This window comes from Thermobia domestica, chromosome 14 (genome assembly GCF_964235325.1).
Source record: "Thermobia domestica chromosome 14, izTheDome1.hap1.1, whole genome shotgun sequence".
In the NCBI taxonomy this organism is placed as follows: domain Eukaryota; kingdom Metazoa; phylum Arthropoda; class Insecta; order Zygentoma; family Lepismatidae; genus Thermobia; species Thermobia domestica.
In genome coordinates this window covers 70,513,551-70,520,740 of record NC_137467.1, presented here as the reverse complement: position 1 = coordinate 70,520,740, position 7,190 = coordinate 70,513,551, and the positions used below count along the sequence as shown (strand labels likewise).

At 36.0% G+C, this 7,190-nt stretch overlaps 1 protein-coding gene across 1 annotated transcript in view; it reads left to right on the top strand.

Moving 5' to 3' along the window:
- The first annotated feature begins 6,715 nt into the window (after positions 1 to 6,715).
- Positions 6,716 to 7,190, top strand: part of LOC145670617 (uncharacterized) — a 57,531-nt gene continuing 57,056 nt past the window's right edge. Inside the window, exon 1 of the mRNA XM_081739408.1 lies at positions 6,716 to 6,940. The gene's annotated coding sequence lies outside the window, so the exon portion shown is untranslated. The remainder of the gene's footprint in view (positions 6,941 to 7,190) is intronic.

The following is a 7,190-nucleotide window of genomic DNA, read 5'->3' as shown; positions in this document are numbered from 1 at the left end:
GAATTCAATTCTTAAACTTGAAGTAGTACATCTGTAACTCCTGGATGCAATATATTAATAAGATAAAAGAAAACCTGTGTTTCGGATGCTGAATCTAAATCAAAGAACCATTAGTGGCTATCTTTTAGGCTAGTTTTAGACGGAAGCATTTATCGTAGCAAAAATCGTATCATCGATATCCCACTGTGTAAAGTTGCAAATGCTATAGCATTTCCCATGCCATGGCATTTCTTGTTGATAGAACCTGCTCCCAGCATTTCAGGTCCGATTGCAGCGCCGTGGTGTATTAAAAGGAAGTGAACGGTTTTGTGCCAAATATCCATACTCTTTGTTTTGTGTGGGAAATTGAATTGTAGTAAAGAAAAATGAGTTGGAGTAGGGATGCTCTTTGCCCACATACTTCTGGTTTTCGGTTTTTAATATAACCGTGAGAACTGTTGTTACAACCACTATAGCTTTAGCTACCTCACGCTCTAGTTTCGAAGCCATAATTGCGCTCTTCTCCAGTGATTTGTTTGCTACGTCACGACAAGATGCTTATCAAAATGCTACCGTGTAAAAGACGACCCACTCGGGAGAGTAATACTCCCGGAAGTGCGTTTTTTCGCGCGCTACTCTAGCCAGCTGTTTTACGCGCTATCCTAGTCAGTTGTTTTAAGTTGGTCACAAAATCTATATCATTTAGTACAAGGGGAACAAAACGAGCCTTATATCATGGAGTACAAGGACAACAAAACGAGCTTTGCGGGGCTTCTAACCCGTTCCTACTACTTATCTGCACAAAAGTAAGTAAATCACATTTTTGAGTATTATTTTCGTATTATTTTAATTTAAAAAGTGTTATAAAAATGTAAAAAAAAATGTTAAAAAAACTTTCCTCGGGCCGGGTTTGAACTCACGCCAAAACAGATTTTCACTAGTAGCATATAGCGCTAGCCCACTTGGCCACGAGAACCGACAACAACAATCGTCGGAATTCTGCTATTTGAATGCAACGTGGCAAGACATAGATAACGCCAACCAATCAGAACTGTGTTTTCTGTTCCTACTTCCGGGAGCATTACTCTCCTGAGCTAGTCCTTGTAAAAGCATCATATACTTTTGATGCCATAGAATATTATACGAGATTTTTGGCAGCACATCTGGTAGGAGAAATGCTACGATAAATGTTTCCGTCTAAAGCTAGCCTTACTGTTTTTATTCTGTGACGATAATGGTTGAAACCTACAATCGTTAATTTGAACCACTTCCTGTTTGAATGGAGGGATAAAGGAGGAGATGGAATATATGCTTGGAACGCTGAATCAATTGCAGGAAACCGCTTCTAGACTTCTCTGAGAGTCATTGCTCTATGTATATAAGTAGTGAAACCGAAAATAATAGTCAAACATTTTCGGTTTTGATACAGGTATGTGGGTTGTGACATATTCTTTTCAGCAGCGGTAAAAGAGGATCTAAAAAGGTAGAGGGACGCATGATGTCACGCTGTTCCCCGTCCCTATCTTTGTCCATTGTAATTTTTAAGGAAGTGGAAGGACACTATAGATATTTTTGGATGTAAGAGAACGGTGTCCCCCGCGTCCCTCTCACTTTTAGCCCTGCTCTTGAGACCATGAGTCGATTGCAGAAAACAGTTTATCGCTGTATATTACCATTTTTGTTTTATGACGATAAATGTTGAAATCGAAAGTGTTAATTTGAATCACTTCCGGTTTGAATAGGGTTTAACAGAGAAAGTCGAAGATATTCTTGTGGCACTTAGACAATTACAAAAAACGAATCTCGATTTCTCTTAGTTTCTACTCTATCAGTATTCAAACCAGAAGTATCAGTAAATCCAACCATTTCCGGTTTTTATAGTGCAGCGTGTTGTGATGATATACTCTTGAGACCCTATATCGATTGAAAAAAACATTTGTTACTATCTATCGCCGTTTATGTTCTATGGTGATAAATGCTAAAACTTGGAATGGTTACTTTGAACCTCTTCTGGTTTGAATACAGCAGGGATGCAAATAACCACTCGTCCGGGCCGAGTTTTTAATATCACTATTAGAATACCGAAGGTAAGTAAATGATTCCTATTGTGAGATGTGGGCTAGTAGTTTTTTCTTGGGCTAATAAAATATTGTTTATTTGCATCCCTTGAATACAGAGTTAACGGCAAAGATGGAACCTATTTTTGGGAAGCTAAATCGACTGCAGAAAACCGTTGCTCAATATCTCTAACTGATTTTGCTCTATGGGAATCAATATTGAAAACCGGACGTAATAGTAAATTTTAACCTCTTTCGATTTTATTATAGTTGAATTTGAATCACTTCTGGTTTGGATAGAGGGTTATTAGAGAAGATGGAACCTATTTCTTGGAAATTGAATTGTTTGCAAAATAATATATCTCGATATCTTTTACCGTTATGGCTGTATGTAAATCAGCATTGAAACTGTAGATAATAGTAAATATGAACCACTTCCGGTTTTCGTGGAGTGTGCTGTGGATAATTTTGATATATTCTCTTCAGACACTGAATCGTTTACAAAAACCCGCTTCTCGCTATCTGTTACCGTTTTCATTCTATTGTGATAAAAGATAAAACCGGAAATTGCTTATCTGAACCACTTCCAGTTTGAATATATGCTTAGCGGAAGAGATGGATCCTATTCTTGAGACGCTGAAGCGACTGCAAAAACTCGCTTCTAGCTTACCATTTTTGTTTCTATATTTGTCGACAAACAAACAAACATAGCTGTTATATTATGCTTCCGACTCTTATGCGTAGTATAGGTTGGAAATCTAATAAGGGTTGAAATTGAATATATTTTTGGGACGCAGAATTGGTTCTGGAAAACCATGTCTCGCTCGATATTGGTCATCTATGGTGATCAGCGATGTAACTGGAAGCAATAGATTTCTACCATTTCTGGATTAAATAAGACAAATTGATTAGATGAATCATGAATCTATTCATGTTCCAAGATTAAGCTTCTCGCTATTTCTTAATGCTTTTGCTCTGAAGCCTGCCGATAGACAAACAGACATACAGACGATCGTAATTGTTTTATAAGACTTCCTGTACTTATGCACAGTAATAGTTTGGAAGTCTTAACAACTGAAATGAATTCAATTTATCGTGCAATTTCAATTCTTCAATTTTCACTTTTGGGAAGATTCTTTCATTTTCAGTTTCTTGAAAAAAAATAAAAAAATCGTTTTCCGTTTTTCGAAAATTTTTACCTTTTCGTTTTTCAGGAAAAAATGTTACACTTTTTAGAAACATTCATTTTTCGAAGGAAAAAAAAAATGTGCCATACCTTGTAGCGAACTTTGAGTCAGCAATTAAGTATGTGACGTCACGAAACCCGTTCTGACCAGTGATGAGTTGATCTATGAAGTCGTTTCGACAAGATTTAGGTTTGTTATTTTGGAGTAATAATGAAATGTACCAAACCAATGAAACGTAAAAGATTATATAATTTAGAAAATAAAATTGTTCCAAATATTGATCATTTTTGCGGCCGCTTTGAATTCTTGCGGTCCTAGACAGTTTGCCTTAGTTGCCTAAGTCGGAAATCTGACGCTGGTTCTCAATGACTTATAGTAATACTGTTCGATAAAACGAACGGATTCGGTCAATATTTGGTTACAATGGGTTAGCAAATTAACGTTGGTGTGGAACTAAATTGTTGTGGTTTTGTTATAAAATTAAAACTTGGTGTGCTGTGTAATGTCAATATTTCGTTTCTTGACGGCATTATGAATTTAACACTTAATTAGGCCTATAGCCTCCATATGGATACTTTCAAAATCAGGTATTATCTTTGACAATCTGCAGAACGATAAAAGTTAGTGCTTTTTAATTTTTTTAAAAAAAATGTGATTGACATATATCTCCCCAAACAAAATCTGGCCAGTGTAAATCTAGATTCAAGTGAGAACGACAACATATTATTTTAGGATCAAAAAAATAAATACTTTTAAAATCAATTCTCGTTTTTAGACTTCCAAACTATGCTAAGCGTAAATCTTATCATAGAATGGCTTTACCGTCCGTCTGTCGACAGATATCAGAGCAAAAACGGTAAGAAATATCGAGATGCTGTTTTCTGCAATTGATCCAGTGCCTCAAGACAAAGTATCATGACTATCCACAACACTCTACTTAAATCAGAGGAGGTTCAAATTTAACGCTTACAGTCATAGAACGAAAATGGTAACAGCGAGCTGTTTTCTGCAAACGATTCAGCGTCTCAAGGAAATATACACTATGACTATCCACAACACTCTACCAGAAGCAGGAAGTGGTTAAAATTTACTATTACTTCCGGTTTCCATTCTGATTTCCGTAGAGAGAAAACAGTAAATGCTATCAAAATAAGTATTTTTTTTTTTTTTTTTTTTTTGCAATTGATTCAGCGCCCCAAGAATAGGTTCTATCTTCCCCATTAACTGTCTATTCAAATCGGAAGTGGTTCAAATTAGCAATTTCCTGTTTCCAGGTATATTGCCATAGAACCCATAATGACTATCCTAAATATTTCACCAAAACCGGAAATGGTTGAAATTTACTACCATCTTCGGTTTCAATACTGACTTTCATAGAACAAAAACGGCAAGAGATGTTGACATGCATTTTTTTGCAGTTGACTCAGCTTCCCAAGAATAGATTCTGCCTTCTCTTTAAACCCTCTATTCGAATTGGAAGTGGTGAAAATTAACCATTTGCAGTTTCAGCATTTATCGCCATACAACGAAAACAGTAAGAGATAGCGGAAGTAGTTGTTTGCAATCGATTTAGCGTCTCAAGACAATATATTATGACTATCTACAACACACTACCAAAACGGAAGTGGTTCAAACTTCTGTTAGTTTCGGTTCTAATACTGATTTCCGTAGAGCAAAAAACGGTAAATGCTAACAAAATCCAGTTTTCTGTCATCGATTGAGCGTCCCAAGAATTGTTCTCATCTGCTCCGTTAACCCTGTATTCAAACCGTAAGTGTTCAACTTATCCACTTCAGGTTTCATAGGACGAAAATGGTAACAGATAGCAAGAAGCATTTTTTTTTTTTTTTTTTGTGAACGATTCAACGTCTCAAGACGACATATTATGACTATGCACAACACTCTACCTAAATCGAAAATGGTTCAAATTTACTACTACTTCCGGTTTCAATACTTATTTTCATACATCAGAAACGATACATGCTATTAAGATGAGGCGTTTTGCAATTGATTCAGTGTTCCAAGAATATGTTTCATCTCCTCACTTAGTCTTCTATTCAAACCGGAAGTAGTTGAAATAAAAAAAAAACTTCTGATTTCAACCTTTATTACCATACAACAAAAACAATAAGGGATAGCGAGTAATGATTTCTTGATTTGGATTTAGAGTCTGAGGCAGGGGCAGATATAGGACGGAGTCCTGCAGGGGGCGGATAGACTCAAGGAGTGGAAGCGGTCAGAGCTGATGGAGTGGAAATATTCGTCTAATGATCTAAGCCAGGGGCGGATCCAGGACGGACTTCTGGAGGGGAGCGGTGGATTGTAATATTGTTACTTAGAACTACTTTTAATAGCTCCAAACTCTGGGATGCATTTTATTTACGTATAAAATAATAAAGTTTCCTCTTCGGGGGGGGGGGGGGGGATTGCCCCGATCGCTCCCCCTAGATCCGCCTCTGGTCCGAGGAACATTTTCTATCCTTGATCTTATTACTCTATTGCAACTAGTACTTATAAGATGCACAACTTTGAGTATTGAATTTACATAGTTTCGAAATCTTAGTTTTTAATACTCAGTGTGAAACGATACTCACTTGTTTTTAATAACAAAATCACTGAACCTGAAAGGGAAAGAGAAAGTAAAACACACTCCGCCTTATGCAGAGTCGTTTTGACGAATGATTAGCACCATATTAAAGGCTTCACTACAGCAGAAAACTTTATGTTAGTCGAACTCTTTAGTATGGCAATAATCACACGTCAAATCGACTCTGCATAAAGCCCAATATTATTAAACAACAAAGCAAGAAAATTGAGGTTATATAAAAAGACACCTTCACCCTTCACGAAGGTGAGGGAAGATGTTTATAGTTTAACTATTAGTGTCAAAATTCTAGGTTCTCCACAGACGCGGATAAAATGAATTTACAGTACTTTCAGATTTAAAATTGAGTACTACAGTCGGAAATGACATGGGGTATCATGAAATTCTAATGTAAGAAAGACCACTAATTGTGTCCTCAAAATTAAGGTAAAAATGTCAGTAAGCACCATAGCCTTTGGTAAGCCTTCGATTGCTACCTTTGTTTGCTGTAAATAATCAGTCATTTAAGACTGTGATGGTTTGGTCCCATTCTTCAAATAGATTCATGCAATGCAACTTTCTTGCAGTTCTCTTTTGAGACTTGATAAATCTAGTTTTCAACCACAAATAGATTTATTCGCCTTTTCTCTACCAGTTGTAATTAGTTTTTATTAATATCAATTTACATACAGTAGATATGCATTACAAACACATAACTTCTCTGTTACCACATATCGATACATTTGCGTATTAACATTTTCCCATCTAGTGGAGATCCACTTTAAAAAATATGTAAGCTGTTCACATGTTTCTATTATATAGTGTATAATATATTATTACAATTATTATTACTATTTTTATACCTGTGTATTGTGTGGATGCCGTTAGGACCGGATGTATAATACATAATAGCGAACATTGCATGATACGCCCCAGGGTCACTGGCAGGAAAAATGAACGAACAACGGAAATCTGTCACACACATACAAGCTCATATGTGATTCTTTCTCATCTCTTACATGTATTATAGGCTAACACGTACGAAGTGTGAACCAGCAGAGCAGCGATATGTTCAGCTTTCAAGTATGTCTTTCTTCGCAAATACAGTGTTTTATATAATTAAGCGATAAGTGGTAAGTTGGAAACATTACATTTTAAATATGGAGTTATCTTTTGAGTTTGATTTCGTTTGTTTATAGCTTAACGCCCATTTCCAATATCAATGCCAGTGGCAGCTCTTGAGGGAGGCATTCTTATCGCTTCAAATCAAGGGAAGAAAACTTAACAAAAGTTCTAATATATGCGTAGAATCATGAATTTTGTTAGATGTTCTCTTTGCAAAAAAAAAAAAAAAAAAAAAAAAAAAATGAAATGTTTAAGCTT